Source organism: Mus pahari, chromosome 1 (genome assembly GCF_900095145.1).
Source record: "Mus pahari chromosome 1, PAHARI_EIJ_v1.1, whole genome shotgun sequence".
In the NCBI taxonomy this organism is placed as follows: Eukaryota; Metazoa; Chordata; class Mammalia; order Rodentia; family Muridae; genus Mus; species Mus pahari.
In genome coordinates, this window is record NC_034590.1 from 24,490,147 (window position 1) to 24,512,010 (window position 21,864).

The 21,864-nt window shown below is 41.0% G+C and overlaps 1 pseudogene; it reads right to left on the bottom strand.

The window, feature by feature from the left end:
* Positions 1-6,327: 6,327 nt before the first annotated feature.
* Positions 6,328-15,121, bottom strand: LOC110336294 (annotated as a pseudogene).
* Between the last annotated feature and the right edge of the window lie 6,743 nt (positions 15,122-21,864).

A 21,864-nucleotide genomic window follows, 5' to 3' on the forward strand; every position in this document is an offset into this window, starting at 1 on the left:
AAAATTTCCTTAGTTTCTGTAGTTATGTTTCCATTTTCATTTCTGATTTTGTTAATTTGTATACCATCTTTGTGCCTTTTAGTTAATTTGGCTAAGGGTTTATCTATCTTCTTGATTTTCTCAAGGAACCAGCTCTTGATTTTGTTGATTTTTTTTTGTCTATTCTCTTTGTTTCTAATTGGTTGTTTTTATCCCCAAGTTTGACTATTTCTTGCCTTCTACTCTTCTGGGGTGTGTTTCCTTCTTTTTGTTCTGAACATTTCATGTGTGCTGTTATTTGTTGCTAGTATAGGATCTCTCCAATTTCTTTTGAAGGCATTTAGTGATATGAATTTTCCTCTTAACACTGCTTTTATTATGTCCCATAATTTTGAGTATGTTGTGTGTTCATTTTCATTGAATTGTAGAAAGTCTTCTGTTTCTTTATTTCTTCCCTGACCAAGTTATCATTGAGTAGAGAGTTGTTCAATTTTCATGACTATGTGGGCTTTCTGTTGTTTTTCTTGTTGAAATCTAGCCTTAGTCTGTAGTGATCTGATAGAGTGCATGGGATTATTTCAATCTTCTTATATTGCTTGAGGCTTGTTTTGTGTCTTATTATATGATTAATTTTCGAGAAGGTTCTATAAGGTGCTGAGAAGAAGGTATATTCTTTTTGTTTGGGGGTAAAATGTTCTGTAGATATCTGTTAAATCCATTCGGTTCATAACTTCTATTAGTTTCACTGTGTCTCTGTTTAGTTTCTGTTTCAAAGACATGTCCATTGGCAAGAGTGGGGTGTTGAAATTTCCCACTATTATTATGTGATGTTCAATGTATGTTTTGAGTTTAATAAAATTTATTTTATGAATGTGTATGTCTTTGCATTTGGGACATAGATGTCTTGATTAATTTTTCCTTTGATGAGTATAAAGTATACTTCCCCATCTCTTTTGATTACTTTTGATTGAAAGTCTATTTTATTGGATATTAGAATAGCTACTCAAGCTTGTTTCTTGTGACTGTCTGCATGGAGAAATTTTGTCCAGACCTTTACTCAGAGTTAGTATCTGTCTTTGTTGCTGAGGTATGTTTCTTGTGTGCTACAGAGTGATGGATCCTGTTTATGTATCCAGTCTGTTAGCCTGAATCTTTTTATTGGGGAATTGAGTCCATTGATATTGAGAGATATTGATGAGCAATGATAGTTAGTTTCTGTTATTTTTAATGTAAGAGGTGGTATTATGTGTGTGTGTGTGATTCTCTTATTTTTGGTTTGTTGTGACTTGATTAGGGCCTTGTGTTTTCCTGGATGTTGTTATCTACCTTGTGTTAGAATTTTCTTTCTAGTACCTTCTTAAGGCTAGATTAGTAGAAAGATATTTAAATTTTGTTTTGTCATGTAATATCTTGGTTTATCCATCTGTGGTGATTCAGAGTTCTTCTGGTTTTAGTTGTCTAGGCTGGTATCTATTGTCCCTTTGCATTCCAATGACATCTTTCCAGGATCTTCTTGCTTTTAGTCTCTGCTGAGAAGTCAGGTGTAATTTTGATAGGTCTGCCTTTATATGTCACATGGCCTTTTCCCCTTGTGGTTTTTAATATTCTTTCTTTGTTATGTACATTTAGTGTATATTATGTGTCTGGAGGATCTTCTTTTCTGGTCCAATCTATTTGGTGTGCTGTAGGCTTCCTGTACATTTATGGCCATTTCTTTCTTTAGGTTAGGGAAGTTTGCTTCTTTGATTTTTGTTAAAGATGTTTTCTGGTCCTTTTAACTGGGAATCTTGACCCTCTTCTATTTCTGTTATTCTTAGGTTTGATATTTCCATCTTGTCCTAAATTTCCTGGATGCTTTGGGATAGGAACTTTTTGTACACTTTGCATTTTCTTTGATCGATGTATCAATTTTTCTCTCTTCCATCTCTTGTATTCTGTTGGGGATGCTTACATCTGTTGTTCCTGTTCCCTTTTCTAGATTTTCCATCTCCAGAGTTGTCTCCATTTGTAATTTATTTTTATTGTTCTTATTTCCATTTTTAGGTCTTTAACTGTTTTGTTCAATTTTTTCACCTGTTTGATTGTATTTTGCTGTATTTCTTTAAGGAATTTATTTGTTTCCTCTTTAAGGGCTTCTACCTGTTTGCCTGTGATTTCTTTAAAGGCGTTGTTTATATCCTCCTTAAAGGCCTCTATTATCTTCACGAGATAGGATTTTAGGTCAGAACCTTGCTCTTCAGGTATTTGAGGGTATGCAGGGCTTGCTGTGGTAGGAGAACTGGCTTCTGATGGTGCCAAGTTACATGGGATTCTGTTGCTTCTGTTGCTTACCTTTCACCATCTGGTTATCTCTGGTGTTAACTGGCCTGGATGTCTGAGATTGGTGAAGGCCTCCTGGAAGGCAGGTAAAGCTGTGTGACATAGTTTAAAGCAGGCCTCTTAGGAGGCAGGCAGTGCTGTCTCTACTTAGAGCAGGCCTCCTGTCTCCCTGGTTAGAGAAGGCTGCCTGTGTCTCTATTTAGAGGAGTCCTCCTGGGAGACAGGCAAGGCCTAATTACTTTTAAATTTTAGGCTGTGTGTTTTGTTGACGTTTTCCCGGTGAACATAGCTATAAGAATGGGTCCCGTGTAAAGTAACACTAGCAGAAGAACAGCTTTGTAAGCGTATGTTCTGTGAGTTGTAGAGGGACTTGTGCCCATAAAGGGTTAGTGCTTTGTTAGTGTCATCTTTTATTAAAATTGTTTTTCCCCATGCTGGGGAGTGTACTCAGGACATGGCATGTGCCTGGCAAGTACTTCACTACTAACAAGGCTGTAATTTAAACACAGTTTCTTGGTGGTTTTTTTTTGTTTGTTTTNTTTTTTTGTGGGTTTTTTTTTTTTTGGTATGATTATCAGTGAATTCTCATTTTACACTAGACTTATATGTGAGTTTGTCAGTCTTCAATTCACTCCACAAACCCCATAAGAAATCGCCTATGTATCCAGGAATCCATTTTTCTATTTCTACCAATTATTGGCATGTAACATTGGTGAATATATTAAATATCTTTTATTTATAATATAATTTGATATAAAATAATTATGTGGCAGAATTTTACGTTTTCTTAAACTATAGTTCATTATGGAATCTTGGTTACAAACATTTTAACTGATTTGTATTCATTGTATCTGTTTTGACTTAGCTTATTATTCTCTCCTGTCAGCAGTATATGTGTGCATGTGTGTGTTTATGTGTGTGTGTGTGTAGTGAATATGTCCATATATGAATATGCTTATGTTTCCACACGTGTTAGAGGACAGATGTAATGTCTAACATATTTATTGTTCATCTGTACCTTTAAATTTTTGATAAACTGAATATGCAGAGTACTGATTCTTAACTAGTTAGGTTCTAGACTCTGACTGTCCCCACCTCCCCAGTATGCACTGTCACACCCAGCTTCTTATATGGGTTCTGGGATCTGAACTCAGGTTTCCATGATTGCATGGCAAGATACTTTACCCTTGAGCTTTTCTTCTACCCTAAAGAATGTTTCAATTCTTATCCCCAGATTACATGCTGACTGGTCAGCAGGCCATGTCATCTCCAAATTTGAGGTGAAAGTCTTCAGGGAACAGAAATGGGGTGGATAACTTTCTCTGGAGCACATCCTTTACCTTGATCGTGACTAGTTTTCATATCCATTCTGTTATTCTGTGAGGTTTTCTTTTGGAGGGAGGAGTAATTGAGTCCATTGAGGTTGTGAGATATTAATGACCAATGATTGATAATTCCTTTTATTTGGTGGTAGTGGTGGTAGTGGTCCTCAATCTCTCTCTCTCTCTCTCTCTCTCTCTCTCTCTCTCTCTCTCTCTCTCTCTCTNTCTCTCTCTCTCTCTCTCTCTCTCTCTCTCTCTCTCTCTCTGTGTGTGTGTGTGTGTGTGTGTGTGTGTGTGTGTGTGTGTGCACTTCCCTTCTTTTGGTCTTGCTTATGTAAAATTATTTATTTTCTGCATTTTCTTGGGTGAAGCTACCCTCCCTGAGCTGGAGTTTTCCTTCTAGTTACCTCTGCACTGCTAGATTTGTGGACAGGTACTGTGTACATTTAGTTTTGCCACAGAATGTCTTGTTTCCTCCATCCGTGGTAATAGAATGTTTTGCAGGGTATAGGAGTCTGGTTTGGCATCTTCGGTCTCTTAGAGACTGCAAACTATCTGCCCAGGCCCTTCTGGCTTTTAGAGCCTCTGTTGAGAAGTTGGCTGTAATTCTGATAGGCCTGCCTTTATATGTTACTTGGCCTTTTTCCTGTCTTTTTTTTTTTTTTTTTTTTGATCGGGGAAATTTTCTTCTGTGATTTTGTGGGAAACATTTCCTAGACCTCTGAGCTGGAAGTATTCTAGTCCTGTTATTTTTTGGTTTTGTCTTTTCATGGTGTTCCAGGTTTCCTGGATCTTTTGTGTTAGAAACTTTTGAGATTTAGCATCCTTTTTTATGTAGTAATTTCTTCCATCATACCTTCTATACCGGAGATTCTTTCTTCCAGGCCTTGTATTTCGCTAGTGATGCTTGTCTCTTGTCTCTGTAGTTCCTGTTCACTTTCTTAGATTTTTTCCATCTCCAGGATTCCCTGTTTTCTGTGTTTTCTTTTTTGCTTCTGTTTCTATTTCCAGGTCTTGAAAAGTTTTATTTACTTCTTTTAACTGTGTTTTACTGGATTTCTTTAAGGAATTTGTTGATTTCCTCGATCTCTATCATATTGATGAGATTGGATTTAAGGTAATTTTCTTGGGCTTCAACTATGTTGGAATATCCAGGGCTTACTGCAGTATAATACCTGGGCTCCAGTGGTACCAGATTGCCCTGGCTATTGTTGATTGTGTTCTTACACTGGCCTCTAGTCATCTGGGTTAAGGGTTATTATAGGTTTAATTGCTGATTTCTGAGTTTATCTTTGTTAGATGAATTGAGTTTTCCCTTGGTTTCTGTTTTTTCTCTGTTCTTCTGGCCTGAGTGACCTGGAGTTCTGGTCACCACCAGAAGGTTGAACCTACATTAGGGATTTGCAGCCTATGTGACCTTTAGGATATTGGAGGCCAATGTTGACTCTGGGTTTACAAATACCTGTGTGGTCTCTGGTGTTCTGGGTACCTGCTTGGTCTCTGAGGTACCTAGTAATGTATGCCCTCCAGGAAAGCAAAAGTCTTCTGCAGAAATTACTGGCCAGAATATGGAGCCCAGGGGACATCGTGCTGTGTTGAGTACACTCTAAGGAATGTTAGCTGGTGGCAGGTTGTGGCTTATCTGGGATCCCTAATAATAGCTTAGCCTCTGGTAAAGCAGAAGTCTTATTCCAGAGTTGTGGTCTAGAATATGGAGCCCAGAGGAGAGGGTGCAATTGGTAGCCATTGGGAGAATTTTAAGGAGTGTTGGTGGGTGGTAGGCAATATAATTTCTTTTGTATATTAATAATCTCAATTCCCCAATCAAACAAAACAGACTAACAAAAAAAATTAACAATGGCAAAACAAAAACAAAAACAAAAACAAAAAACATGTTCCCTAGTCAGTTAGATTCCCCAGCTGGTAAAAACCATTTGCCATGTATATTTGACTACTGCTGCCCAGGTTCATGGTCCTGCTGCAGCTGGGGGAATGTATTAATGTTGGTGGCCTGTGTTACCACTGAAGGTCATGCCATTGTGTCTGGTCTGTGTCCCTCCCCCCTACACACACATTGTGTCTGGTTTGTGCTCCCAAGATCCCCACCCAGGTGCTATGTTGACATCACTGGCCTGTACTGCTGTTGAGGGCTATGATGCCGTCCATTATTCTTGCCATTGCAGAGGGCCCAGCTGATGTCCAAGATCTATACTGCCACCAGAGACCATGTGGATGTCTGTGGTCCATGCTATTGCCAGAAGCCATGTGGAAGTCCATGATTGATGGGTACTTTGGCTGACTGTAAAGGGCAAGGAAGCTACTTTTGCTCTGGTATGTAGACTCTCAGTGGAGAAACAGGGACAGAGAAAGCTTCTGTGATAACCCCTATCCACCCCTACCACCACCACTTCAGCCAGAGTAACAGCCTAGACAGAAAACCATTGAAGAAACCTCTTAACAATTGTCATAAGGATGCTGAAGTATGGATCTTCACAACTGGTGGCTTCTGGCTTGGGTGCATGCCAGGAAGGACACAGTTTTCTTTAAGAGGCTAGCCACTGGGAGTTTGATCATGTTCCCATGAGTACATGGGCAACACAAGTTGAACTTTCTTCTCTCCGCTTCTTACTTTTTTGGGGGGGAGGGGGGAGGAGTCCACAAGGGTGGGTCAAACATGGAAGGACTGGGAAATGAGCATGATCTGGGTTTATGATGTGAAATAATATGGTGTGTGCGATTTCTTAGTTCTCCACATATTCACACTCTCAGCCCAGGGTCTGGGCAAACTGTTATCATCTTCATCCTTGCATAAATATTTCTCAATAATGTCCAGGGCACTATTGCTGAGGTAAGTGTTGTGGTGTTGCTGTAAGGACTCAAAGCCACCAACTTCCTCAATCTGAAAACACAGCCTTTTCTTCTCCTGTAGGTCATCTATCTGGAGGAGATAAGAAATGGTGTCAAGGATGATGGTGATGACAACGTCCGTGTTTGGGACAGTGAGCAGACTCAGCATTGGCTCCAAGATGCCTGAGTGGGCAAGCAGAGTCAGCTGGCACTGAGAAGCCCCTGTTGCAATGTTAGCCATGGTGCACACCACCTCTTTCTAGACTTTTAATTCTGCTTTCCATAGTAGGTCTACCAAGACAGGCAGCAAGTTACACAAAATCAGCTGCTTGATGTGTTGTCTGTGCCCAGCGATCATGGCCACATTGCTCATGGTCCAGTCAGCGAGCGTCTGGATGGAAGACTTTGGGTGCTTCAGGACCTGGTCCAATACCTTCAACATGCCACCATCAGTGGCCGTTTGGGTACATTCATCTGTTCTGACCACAATGCTGCCCATAGTGTGGAGACAAGGGGTCAAGACACTGACTTCTGAGCTGGTCATAGGCTCTACAAGCCTATGCAGGATGCCAGTGGTCACCACATGATAGATGTACTCTTTGCCCTGTCAGTCAAGTAGTAACCTGTCCTGTGGGTCAGTCAATGGGGTCAGAGGGAGAGAGTGGGGACGGAGGGGCAAGAGACATGAAGAATGGAGACAAGACAGTCTGAACAAGTCTCTAGCCATTGTGGAAAAGTACTAACTTGTAAGTTAATAGCCTGAGATGGCTGCAGAGATGATAGCCACTTTCTGCTAGGATTCGACTCCCAACAGGTTCCCCTTTTAAATTTTTTCAGAAGGGAAGGCTGGGAAAACTTACAGAAACCATACCTGTCTTAGACACTCAACAGCCCTTTTTTGGTTGAACTCCTGTCTTAGGTTGATGAGGCCTCCCAATTAGGGGCAGGGGTCTTGAGGTGTTCTCTTACCAGTCATTGACTATCTGGTTTAGTGCATAAGTTAAGGGCTATTCCTCGTTGGTCTCGATGACAGAGATTTTGGAGTCCCCTACTTCCAGCCTGTGATAATGGGCCTGTATGAGTTTCATTTGAATAGTGCTGCAGACAGACCTCAATAGGGTCCTTGATCCATGGGGAAACTCGGGGTTCCAGTTATAGGTGAGCAAGGAGTTGGCTCAGATGTGTGACAAATAGACACAGACACAGAGAGAGTGTGTATCTGAATGTATTGTCTCCAAAGGAGTTCCAGTCTTATAATACAGAAGAAAAACAAGAAAGCTAGGCAAATACATCCACCAAGGTACATCGATGCATAATGGTTCTTTACACAAAACAAGGAAAATTCATCCATAAAAAGGTGGTGGAAGCCAGGCCTTGTTTACAACTGAGAATAGGAACAACCCTTAATTAAGATCAGCTTAACACAGGAGCCAGGTGAATGCTCTGATGCAATGCTAGTCTATTGTTAAACAGGGGTCCTTTAGTAAATACCTGATTATGCTATTCCTCTGGGCCTAGTGAAAACATGCACCAGGGGAATTTCGTTTTACTAACCCTTTCATGAATAATACCTCAGTTCCTCCTAAAACCACAACCTACCTATTTCCTAGGCCATTGTGTATTCCTGTGTATGGGTGTGACTCGGCTATTTTTCTAAGTAATTACTATGTAGACTAGCCCTGAGTTTTCTAGCTCTTATTCAAGTAGATTGTAATGCCTGATTATTTTCACTGTCTCTACTGGAGGTAAATTTAATTGTTACTGAATAGGTAACATTCTTACTGAATTCCAAGCTCAGGGTTGGCTTCAAGGACTTCCTGAGACATTGGAACACTGGTGGAGGCTTAGCTATATGTCAAATCAATCCTTAAAGGCACTTATAATAAAACAATACTGAAATAGAGCACACAGATTCATACACCAGACTAACGCGGGGACAGGTTTGGAATATACATGCTATGGGAATGCCAAGGTTTCAGGAGGCTAAGTTTCTGTGAAACTCTTTGCCTTGGAAGTGCTTCCAGGCTTTCTAGGCCTGTCACACGAGTCACTACTGGAGTGGATGTAGCAGAATAGCATCTGTCTGCTGTTGTACAAAAGCCACCAGTTTCTTGAACAGTATGGGCCCCCACTAAATCGTAAGTCAGGGAATCAAGAGTCCAGTAGAACCACCTTGGAGGCCCTGGTGATGAGGACCTTCAGCATTGAAGACTTTCCAAGTCAGGTTATATGGCATATACTGGTTGATCTGTTCTAGTTTGAAGGCAGTTGTGAAGGGCAGTTGCAGCAGGGGCTTCTCCTTCCTGGATCTGTTATTGTTGTCTATTTGTTTAGTCAGTTTCTCAGGATGCCAAAATCTGTCTGCAGCAAATTTTCCTTTAGAATCCAAAGTTAAAAAGTTTAAAATAGAGTGTGTGATGAAGGATATTTCTGGGGAATCCTTTGGTAGGATACCATTCCCCCTTTTTAATTTTTTCAGATTGATGTTTAATGATTTGATGTACCCTTTTTACCATACCTTGGCCCTGTGGATTATAGGGAATATTTGTTTTATATAGTATTCCCAATTCCTCACAAAGTTGGTGGAAACTGGAATTTTTATAACCTGGACCACTGTCAGTCTTTATCTGTTTAGGCACACCCAATACAGTGATTGTACCAAGCATATGAGTGATCACATGTTTGCTTGCTTCTCCAGTTTGTAATGTTGCATAAATGAAACCACTGTATGTATCTATGCATACACGTATAAATTTTTGATTTCAACATTCATTATAATGAGTAACATCCATTTGCCAGAGACTGTTTGGTATCAGCCCTTTGGATTTACGCCCAAGTGAGGAACTGGTAAAAGTGTAACACATGATCAACATTGTTTGACAGTTTGCCTAGCTTGTTCTCTGATAATTTTAAACATGATCTTTAAAATTTGGGTATTAAGGTGATGTAACTCATGGGCCCTTATGACCTGATCGAGGTTAGATAGCGGATCTGATAAAGTCACTGCAGCTACACGAGTGGCTCAGTCTGCCTTGGTATTTCCCTCAGAGAGGGGACCTGGTAGTCCAGTGTGGGCTCTCAGGTGTCCTATAAAAAATTTACACTTTCTCCTCAAAATTACTTGTTGGCACTGTAAAAACAGATCAGCTGCTTCTGAGTAATGTTTTATTTGTGTAGCAGTTTCTAGCAGAGGGATAGACTGAGCTATCTGTGTAAATATTTATGGCTTGATTTGGAAATGCTTGGAACACAGCAATAACAGCATGCAATTCAACCAATTGAGCTGACACTGATGACGTAGCAAAGTCAGTTCCCTGACTTGATGTTTAAAGGCATAAGCGGCTGTTCCTGATGAGGAACCATCAGTGAAGACGAGCAATGCTTCTTCTATAGGTGCATGTGCCATGTGAGGCAGAAAAATGAATTCATGGAGATTACAAAACTGAACCAATTTGTCTGGCAGATAATGATTATCTAGCTGGCCAGCAAATGAGGCACATGCGATAGACCAAACTTCAGGATTTTGCATAAGCCAATCAACCTGATACCTTGTATAAGGTTGCACTATGACATCACAGTCTTTTCCAAAATATTTCTATTATCTCTGCCTAATATAATCCTATCAGCTATAGCCACATAGTCCAGATAAAGGACCTTCTTAGGAGATGAGGGAAGATGAGCCCATAATACGGGTGCAATTTGCCAAAAAACTGATGTAGGAGTTAATTTGGTATTAAAGATAAGGAAATATAAAGGCTTTGAATAATTAATATGAGGTACAAATTGTGAAGACATAGCACTCTCAACCTTCTGCAAGGCTTTTCTACCCTCCTCTGTTAGAGCCCTGTCAGACTTAGGGTCAGCATCTCCCTTGAGAATATCAAATAGAGGCCTCAACTCTCCTGTAGTGAGCTCCCAATAATTTTTGAAAATCATTAAGTGTTTTAAGGGAATCAGTTCTGAAAGTGGCCTTACTATTAATATGTGGACCATAATCTGAAGTCCTAAACAAGTATAGGGATCTTGTAACTGTACCTTTTCTGTTGCTATCTGTAACCCTGCGTTCTATAAAGCTGTTTTAAGATCATCAAAACACTGGAGTTCCTGTCTTCCATCTTTTCCTGCTATTAAGATATCATCCATGTAATGAATCATCTAGATTTGTTTCCATATGGTTTTAATGTCACCTATGGCAGAGGCCACAACTTTTTGGCACAAGGTAGGGCTATTTTAGCCATACCCTGAGTTAAGACTTTCCACTGATATCTCTGGACAGGTTCTCTAAAGTTTATAGCAGGAACACTAAAGGGAAAGTGCTTTCTGTCTTCAGGATGCAAAGGGATGGTAAAGATACAATCTTTTAAATCTATAACTATCTTATAATAGCCCAAAGGTATGGATGGCCACAGGTGTGGGCAGCCCCAGTTGTAAGACTCCCATCAGAATCATTGTCGAATTAACAGCCCTCAAGTCTTGTAACAATTTCCACCTTCCTGATTTTTTTCTTGATGACAAATATTGTGGTATTCCAGGGATAGTTACTCACTTCTAAATGTCCTGCCTCTAATTGCTCCTGCATTTTGGCAGTTTGTAATTTTTCAGTGGTGAGGGACCACTGATCCACCCAGATGGGCAAGTTCCCCTCCCAGAGATCGGCACAACACCCTGGTGGTGCAGCTGAATCAACAACCCCCATCAAAAATACCCCATGCCTTTTCTTCCAGTGTTGCCATGGGCCTCAATAGGATGAGCAGTCCAATCTTCATTTTTTCCCTAAACCTTACTCTGTGGAAAACCCAGAGTTTATCATCTGAGCCGAGATTAATTCATTGAGGCTGCAAATAATCAATCCCAACTGGGATAACAGATCTCAGCCCCAGAGATTAATGGGAAAGCCCAGAATGACATATGGTTGTATATTAGGAAATATATTTACTTCTTTATTTTTACACTTCAGCACCTTAGAGCTTTGTTGTGGATTTTGACTTTGGCTCATACCCATAAGATTTGTCAAGGTTGGGGTCAGAGGCCAAGTGGTGGGCCAATCACTTTGTTTTATAATAGTCACATCGAACCCTGTATCAACCAAGCCTCGGAATACCTTTCCATCAAGCCGTATTGTCATCATAGGTTTTTGTTTAACTATAGGCTGCACCCAGTGTGTATCAGAGGAACCAAAGCCTTGATCCCCTCTCTTAGGACTCATACTTGTGATAAGTAGGAAGCAATGGAAGTAACAGTAGCTGAGCTGTCCTCCTCCTGTGGGGATGGTGACTATATTATGTATTGTATTGCCATTACCTTAATCTCTCCTTGATAATTAGTGTCTATAACATCAGGAAGAATTTGTAGTCCATGCATGGTAGCACTGCTTCTTTCCACTATCAGATCAAACACATTTGGATAGAGCTGTCTGAACACTCTGATGGGGAGGACCTGAGGTCCCATTTCTAGGGTTAGTACGGTGTGGGTAACAGAAATGAGGTCTAGTCCTGTGCTTCATGGTTGCTCAACTAAGTTCCGAAAGGGGTGATGGTTACTTGTTGGCATGAAGCTGACCACCCCATAAGCCTGTTTTGGCTTGTGTTGGTTTAGGGCCTGGGGCTGGCCCCTGTTCCCGTTTCCCTTTTGTATCTGTCTTGGATCTGCAGTCATTAGGCCAGTGTTTTCCGAGATAGTCCAGGCTGTTTCCCAGGCTGTCTCTGAATTGATTTGTTTCCTGCCTTGCAATTTTTTGCAAAGTGTCCATGCTTGCCACACTTAAAACAGGCCTTTTTGTCTCTGCTTGCCAAGAAGTCTCTTACTGATTGTCCTTGCATGGCAGCCGCCATAGCTAAGCCCTGTTGGTAGAAGGGCCCTATGTCAGAACTGAGTCTGATGTACCCAGTGTGGTCTGTCTTCTTCCTGTAGGGGCTAATGGCTGCTTGACAGGCAGGATTGGCATTTTCAAATGCAAGCTTTTTCACATAGTCTGCACCTGCCTCTGCATTACTAAAAATCCTCCCTGCTGTTGTCATCAGTAGATGAACAAAATCAGAAAATCATTCAGCAGGCCCTTATCTTGACTGTTGTCAAAGATGCACCAGGGTCTCCTTTTACTGGCCGTTTACCACAAGCCTTCATAACTGCATTTTGAATTTAAGTGAATAAGCCTGGGTCATATTGCACCTGGTCATCACTTGAAGTGAATTGCCCTTCTTCCACTAAGGCATCAAAGAACCAAGCATTGTCTGCCTGAGTATTCCTCCTAGCCATCTCTTTATAAGTCTCATGATACTTTGATTTCCAGATAAGATGGTCACCACTGCTAAGAACTGCTCTCACTAGGGAATTCCAATCCCCAGGAGTCAGCCACTCCTCTGCAGCAGATTCCAAGATTGCAAGAGTTAAAGGAGCAGTGGTGCTGTATTGTGACACTGCATTTTTTAATTTGTTAATAATTTGGAAATTAAAACCTGTGTTATGTCTCCAAACAACCCTTTGAGTGTCCATGGTCTCTGACACAGGGAAAGCCTCAGCCTCTCCCTGCTTTGGGTGATCTGTGACTGAACCAAAGCCGGAGGGCAGGGGCCATCTTTGGACTCCAAGTTGAGGAACTTGAGGTCCCAGGGGATTTTCTCGGGTGGCTTTGCCCTGCCGAGACATCTTCCCGATCTTTAATTCTTATAGATGATTAATTAAGTCCTAATGTTCTTCCTCTAATTCTGTTTGTCATTTTAGGGCTGAGATTTTATTCTGCAATTCCTTTCTAAGGTCCAAAACAGCCATCCCCAGGACACCATCAGGTGGTCCAGGGGGGTACAGATGGAGGTCTCTGAAAGGAGGGCCATTCAGGATAGTAATATTTGGTCACCTCTTCCTCCATGTCATCTCTGTCTGACTCAGACAAATTGTCATCATCCTCTAGCTGTATTTTGAATCTCAGTTTAGGTTATATGCATTTTATCTTTTTTCTTTTGAACAGAGGAGTCATTTTTCTCTTTGGGCTGAGTGCTGCAATTTGATTTTGTTTCCTTCCCTCTTGGAATTTTTTGGTCTCTAATATATGTTGTGAATTTGGGGACCCATTGGGCGACCTTTGAGAGGTTACTCCTTTATCATCGTCACTATCTAGAGAAATTGAATCTATTTCCTCATTAGAGGAATCAACCTTATCTTTTGTCTTTTTCTTTTCCTCTCATTTCTCTGTCTTTTAAAATTTTCTCACCCTCCTCAACAACCGCTGTTATCGATGGATACTTGGTTGAGATCATTTCCTTTATCAAGTTCCAATATGAAAAGGCAGTGACTAGGACCTTTTCAGGCCTATGTGTCCTGTAAAAAAATCTTTAAGTGCATCTTCAACTCTGCCATCTCTTTTTCATCAATGGTTCGTTCTTGAGGAAACCAGGGACATAATTCTTTAATAAAATAAAAAAATGACAACAAATGCTGAATTTTTATCTTTACTTTTCATGTCTTTCAAACCTTTCTCATTTGTTCCACATATACTCCATGCTGACTTGTTTCTTGCCCCAGTTTTGTTACTATGACTCACCAGTCTCAACGCAGCAAGTTCCCATGGTGATCACCTTTGTTTCACTTTTGAATTTTCGGTTGTCCCTTCTTTTGGTTGTCCCTTCTTTCGGTTGACTTCCCTCACAGGGTCTCTTGTTCTCACTGCCCCACATTGGGCACTAGATGACCTGTCCCACGGGTCAGTCAGTGGAGTCTGCAAGGGAGAGAGTGGGGATGGAATGGCAAGAGACAAGAACGGAGACAAGACAGTCTTGTCTGATCAACTCTCTCATCAGGGTGGAAAAGTACCAACCTGTAAGTAAATAACCTAAGATGGCTGCAGAGATGATAGCCGCTTTCTGCTAGGAGTCAGCTCCCAACAAGGTAGGGCAGGGCCCAACGGGTATCTGAGAAGATCTCATTATCATGATGCAGTAGGAACTGACAGAGGGTAGATAGCATCTGCCTCATGGCATCCTTACAAGGGTGTGGATTTTTGTCTCATCATAAGTTGGACAAAGTCCATGTGATATTCCGAAGAAATGTGATTTTTTTTTTTTTTTTGAAATAGGCTGATTAGTTAGGTGCAGGATGGTATTACTGAAATGACATTGTCTCTGAATTCTGCACAGTCACCACTGATATTCCCAAGGGCCCACACTGCCTGCTCAGACATGGTCAGGTGTGGGGAACAGAGGAGTTCAATCAGGGGCTCCTTTCAGAACAGCTCGAGTCTGCTCTCAAGTTCTGAGGCAATGTTGATGAGCACCCATGCAACCTTGAACTTCAGGTTGGAGAGAGGTGCCACCTTCAGGAAGTCCACCAGCTTGGGAATGAGTCCGGCCTCAATAGTCAAATTTAGAGAAGGGTTATTTTCCTGAGATATCATTTCCCTGGCAAGGAAACACAGGATCGTATTTGAACTATTCACCCCTTGGATGATGTCATCCAGAGTGAAGGTAGTCTCTGTCTAGTACTTGAGAAACCATGTCACTGGAGAATAGATTGATATTTCTTCTCTTTAGCATCTGCTCATCTTTCCTGGTCTTCCAGAGTTGTAGGCTGGAAGCAATCATTGGTTGTCGCTGCAAAGACTTTTTTTTTCTTCAGTACTTATATTTCTTCAGCCTCTCTTCGGGAGCCTCTGAGGTAACCATATTGACTGGTGGAAAGACACCACCTAGAGAGAACTGCCCATAGGTTGTCGCGTATGCTCTCGACCAGCAAGAAAGACGCCAACACCAGTTCTTCTAACAGCAGTTTATTCAGTAAGCTTCCTTCTTCATCTCCCCCGAGCCCCGGGCTACAAGCTACTCTCATATCCACTCCATTCGAGGCAGGCCATGTCACCTCACCAGGGGCTCGGCCTCAGCCAACCAAAAGAGTGGGAACATATCACTACCAAATATGGACTTGTTTACCACAAGCTCCATAGCCAACAGGTGCCATCTTTAAGGTGCAGATTCAGGTAGCCCAGGGGATAGGGGCTGTGGCCTCCTACAATGGGTAGGCAATATCTTATGTGGGGTCCTTAGAATGGGTGTGCCTTCTGGTAAAGCAGCCAGAGTTGTGGGGACTTAACCACAATTAATTTGCCTTTGGTTGAATTCTTTATTTGGTTACATGTTGTGGGAAATACCTAGAGCTAGCCCCTGTGCCAGCTAATCTCACTCCCTCTGCCTTTCAGCCTGCCAACTCGCCAGCCCTGCTAGGCCACATGGCTCCCACCAGGACATCTCTCAGTCAGAGGCTCCCCTGAGTTCCTGTTGCTTCCACACAACACCACACACACCCCTGGTTAGCCATCTCACCTAATTACCCGATGGAATCAAGACTCTTAATGCTTAATTAGCCAATCAGATTTATGTATCAATAATAACACAATTTACAAAATGCCAATACAATAATTTCAGAGCCAAATGATAATGATAAAGCTTTAACACAATTATTCTAACCTTTTGATAACACCGAATCAGGCTCCATTATGGTTCTCCCTCTTCTCCTCAGACCTCTCTCTCTGTCTTCCTCAATTCCTTGCTCTGCCTCCATTCTCCTGTCCAATCACAAGTCTTCCACTGCCCTATTGTGATTGGACAGGAAAAATTCTGCAACATTTCACCCTTTCTTTTTAATTAAAAAAAATAAAAAACTTTGTCTCAAAATATAAATTGAGCACACCTAATCCCATTTTGTAAGTTATTTGGTATAAGATAGACCTAACACCCAGTCCAACATTTTTGCCGATAAAATTGAACATTGTCCTCTATCCTGACTTAAAAGACTATATAGTTCAGCATCTGAAAACCATCCTCTCAGATCTGCTCCTCTCAAAGTAAAAAGCCTGGGTTGGCTAGGAGATTATGTAGTTTTTCAACCCCATCAGAAATCCAAGAACAGCTGATATTAATGAGAATATATAGGAAGCCTTACACAGCTTCCAAAACTTAGCCTGTTATAGAGACCACTGATCACCTGGATAGTCCCTTAACTCAACACATTGGAACATGTGTTTTAGACTACTGTCCAGGATCATCTGATAGACTTAGAGAAACATGAATGTTAAGGACTAGCCTACTCTGTCTTGGCAGAATCAAGCTGTACTAACCTATAACTGTGTCCTTTCTTTGGTCAATATTATGTCTGTAGATGAAATGAGGCAATTCTTGCCTAGTGGCTGTTTCACCACGACTGGAGTAACTCAAAGATGCTCAGTTTCTTCTTTGAATCCAAGATAGTTAAAGCTGTCAGGAGTAGTCTAGTCTCAACAAGTGAATGAATAACATTAAATATCACATTCTGTGGATTTCTGATGTTTTTGAAAACCAACTATCTATGTAAAGTAATCTGGACTGTCATTTGTTTATGACTCTTAGCTATTTGTAGTTAAAATCTTGAAAACACCCAAACAATAAACTCAGAGCCATGAATTTTCTATTTGGCCCTAAACTCACAGACTTAAACATCTCAGATCTGTTTATAATAGCAACAAAAGGAGGACTGGGTCTAAGCCCTGTAGTTTCAAATATTTAGTATCAATAGAAGAAATTTATACCAATGATAACCTTCATTTTGTATCAAAATAAATTCTGTACCAAATGAGAACTTATGACTTCAACTTAGTAACAATTATAAATATTTCTACCAAATGAAATTATGGCTATAAAATCAATTCTAGCTATTTCCTCCCTGTTCTAAATATGATCATTTCTACATTCCCTAGAAGGACAACCTATTTTATATGTTTATTTTTTTAATTAGATATTTTCTTTATTTATATTTCAAATGTTATCCCCTTTCCTAGTTTCCTCTCTGAAAATCCCCTATCCCTTCTCCCCCACAATCCCCGCTCCCCCACCCACCCACTCCCACCTCCTGGCCCTGGTGTTCCCCTACACTGGGGCATAGAACCTTCCCAAGACCAAGGGCCTCTCCTCCCATTGATGTCAAACTAAGCCATCCTCTGCTACATATGCAGTTAGAGACTTGAGTCCTACCAAGTGATTTCTTTGATTGGTGGTTTAGTCCCAGGGAGCTCGGGGGTTAGTGATTAGTCCATATTGTTGATCCTTTTTAGGGCTGCAAAACCCTTCAGCTCCTTAGGTACTTTCTCTAGATCCTTCATTGGGGACCCTGTGCTCTGTCCAATGGATGACTGTGAGCACCCACTTCTGTATTTGCCAGACACGGGCAGAGCCTCTCAGGAGACCACTATATAAGGCTCCTGTCAGCAAAATCTTGTTGGCATCTGCAATAGTGTCTGGGTTTGGTGGTTGCTTATGAGATGGATCTCCAGGTGGGGCAGTCTCTTGATGGTCATTCCTTCAGTCTCTGCTCCACACTTTGTCTCTGTAACTCCTTCCATGGGTATTTTGTTCCCCCTACTGCTTGTGGACGTTGTACATCGTGGTGCGCACTAGGCTCCGCACCACGATGTACAACGTCCACAAGCAGTCTGTAACTTCTTTCTTGGGGATTTTTGTTCTCACTTCTAAGAAAGATCAAAGTATTCACACTTTGGTCTTCCTTCTTCTTGAGTTTCATGTGTTCTGCAAATTGTATCTTGGGTATTCTAAGTTTCTGGACTAATATCCACTTATCAGTGAGTGCATATCATGTGAGTTCTTTTGTGATTGGGTTACCTCACTCAGGATGATATCCTCTAGAGCCATCCATTTGCCTAAGAATTTCATAAATTCATTGTTTTTAATAGCCCATTTAATACTCCATTGTGTAAATGTACCACATTTTCTGTATTCATTCCTCTGTTGAGGGACATCAGGGTTCTTTCCAGCTTCTGGCTATTATAAATAAGGTTGCTATGAATATAGTGGAGCATATGACCTTATTACAAGTTGGGGCATCTTCTGGGTATATGCCCAGGAGTAGTATTGCTGCATCTTCCGGTAGTACTATGTCCAATTTTCTGAGGAACCATCAAACAGATTTCCAGAGTGATTGTACCAGCTTGCAATCCCACCAGCAATGGAGGAGTGTTCCTCTTTCTCCATTTCCTCGCCAGCATCTGCTGTCACCTGAGTTTTTGATCTTAGCCATTCTGACTGTTGTGAGATGGAATCTCAGAGTTGTTTTGATTTGAATTTCCCCAATGATTAAGGATGTTGAACATTTTTTAGGTGCTTCTCACCCACTCAGTATTCCTCAGTTGAGAATTTTTTGTTTAGCTCTGTAGCCCATTTTTTAATAGGGTTATTTGGGGTTTTGTAGTCCATCTTTTTGAGTTCTTTATATATATTGGATATTAGTTCCCTATCTGATTTAGCATTGGTAAAGATATTTCCTCAATCTGTTGGTTGCCTTTTGGTCTTATTGACAATGTCCTTTGCCTTTCAGAAGCTTTGCAATTTTATGAGGTCCCATTTGTCGATTCTTGATCTTACAGTCCAAGCCATTGATGTTCTGTTCAGGAATTTTCCCCGTGCCCATGTCTTCCCCACTTTCTCCTCTATAAGTTTCAGTGTCTTTGCTTTTATGTGGAGTTCTTTGATCCACTTAGACTTGACCTTTGTACAAAGATATAAAAATGGATCAATTTGCATTCTTCTACATGATAACTTTGGTTAATTGTTTTACAACCTCTTGGAATGTACTCAAAGTAGGAGAAAGTCTGGATACCATCTTAGAGCAATTAACTGGTGACACTTGGGAGACTGGCAGAGTTCTCATTGCAGCTTTGATTATCAGAAAAGGACCTAATAGCAGTCCTATTAATAAAAGAGCTTAATAATCATGGATATAATTTTAGAAATTCTTGTGGGATCATCATTAAGATTTAAGTCATCTGTCTATATAATATCACTACAAGATAGTACATCTTCATGGATCTGAAGAGATCTGCTTCAAAGGGAGTGTGCTCCTATTTATTGATTATTATATATGTTTAATAATAACAGGAAGAGCATATTAATAACAGGAATCTTTCCTAAAATGAGTCCCTCACAGCCTTGCTTAATGAGGGCTCACCTGTTGCAGATTATATAATAATCCGAGGCAGGCCCCTTCAAGATGATCACCTGCTAGTGATTAACTTGTCCCAGTATGGCTCCTGACATCAGTCTTGAGTTTATTCGAGAAAAGTACCACTTTTACTTTAGTTTTAGTGATAGAAAGAGCTTTTGACAACAGCCAAATTCTTAAAATCTCAAATTGTGAGTATGGGAGAAGAAACAGTGTGGATGGACTCAAAAAACTTCTGTATCACAGAGAGCTCCACCCGAGTTCTGAGAGACTGTAGTTTGAACTTTCACATACTTGCAAATTTTGATTATCATGTAGTTGTTTACAATAAGTTACACTTTTAACTACAGGAATAAAATATACAGAATCTACATATCACATTCAGTATTGTGTTTATATGACATCAGTAGTTGCCCAAGTTTTAATTAGTAATGAAAATAGGCAGATTATAGAAACCAGTCCTGCAGTATGAGTTGTCTTCTTGATTTACACATTAAAAACAAGTGTAGTTATTTATTTGCATTTTTATAAGATGTATACCCAGTGCATGCAGCAACCTGTCTAGGCTACAATAGTGTCCAGTCCCCCGGAAGTGGAGTTATAGGCAGTGTGAGCCACTGAATGTGTACTTGTAACAAAACCCACCAGAATCCTCTGCAAGAGCATTAAGTATTCTTAAACACAGAGTCATTAATCCTGACCCTTTAGAGATTTTATTGTGCTCTGTTTTGGGTATAGATACACTCACTGTTCATTATTTTTCAATGGTAACATGAGGCTTATACTGCTGTGAAGAATTGTAAGACTCAGGAGTGATCCATTTAAGAATGCACAAATGTTGGTTGTTGTCTTGCTATACTGTGTGAAAGTAATTTCTCCTCTGATTCATGTTTACATGGAGACGGAAACAAGTTAGTCAGGGGCAAAAAGCCTCTTTGTTATACTTTCTGAGAATATCTAAATAATTTTCAAAAGGTATTAGTAGTCTGAATCTACACACTCTGTAGATATTACATTGTTTCCTTAACAAGTAACAACAAAGCACTCCAGTGTAGACATCTGTGTACTCAGTGGGATTAGTGTGCATTCTTAGAAATTCCAGCAGGTGGCACCAAACCCTCAAAATTTACTAAAGTAAAATTTAGTAGGTTTGAAGGGAATAAAAATTATTATTTAGCCAGAAGGTGGTGCTAGAAGCTAGAAAATCTAGCTTTATGACTCAACTTCCCACAACAATATGAACTAACCAGTACTCCCCCAGAGCTTGTGTCTCTAGTTGCATATATAGCAGAGGATGGCCTAGTCAGTCATCAATGGGAGGAGAGGCCCTTGGTCTTGGGAAGATTATATGCCCCAATACAGGGGAATGCCAGGGCCAGGAAGCAGGAGTGGGTGGGTTGGGTTGGGGAGCAGGGCAGGGGGAGGGTATAGGGTACTTTCAGAGAGGAAACTAGGAAAGGGGATAGCATTTGAAAGGTAAATGAAGAAAGTATCTAATAATAATAAAAAAGACTCATCCTCCCTGTCTCAAACAAACAAACAAACAAAAACAAAAAATCCACCAAAAAAACCTCCATATCAAGGCTGGACAAGACAACTCAGAAGGAGGAAAAGGGTCCCCAAAACAGCTGCTGTTCCTACTGTTAGAAGTCCTCCAAGAACACTAAGCTACACAACCATGATGTATATATGCAGATGACCTAGCTCAGACCTACACAGGACGAGGGGGGAATCTGGGAGAGAAGGGAAGTAAAGGGTGGGGTGGGAGATGTGGGGAGGAAAAACCACAACTGCAATAAGTTTGTAATGTACAGGAGAATAAAACTAAAGCATCAGACTTGATGGGAAATGAATTCTCCTGTATCTGGTCAGCTGAGCATCGTAGATCAGACATCACAGACAAAACGTAGCCCTTTTACAGTAAATGAAGTCTGACCCATCTCATTAAGTCAAGAAATAGTTCTTCTACAAATAGTGCTTACCATTCAGAGACTGCCCCACCTGGGGATCCATCCCATATACAGTCACCAAACCCAGACACTAGTGTGGATGCTGAGGAGTGTTTGCTGACAGGAGCCTGATATGGTTGTCTCCTGAGAGGCTCTGCCAGAGCCTGTCAAATACAGAAGCTGATGCTCACAGCCATCCATTGGACAGAGCACAGGGTCCTCCATGGAGGAATTAGAGAAAGTACCCAAGGAGCTGAAGGGGTTTGTAGCCTGATAGGAGTAACAACAGCATGAACTAACCAGTACCCCCAGAGCTCCCAGGGACTAAACCACCAACCAAAGAATACACATTGTGGGACTCATGGCTCCAGCTGCATATGTAGCAGAGGCTGGTCTTGTCATTCATCAATGGAAGGAGTGGCCCTTGGTCCTGTGAAGGCTCTATGCCCCAGTATAGGGGAATACCAAGTCCAGGA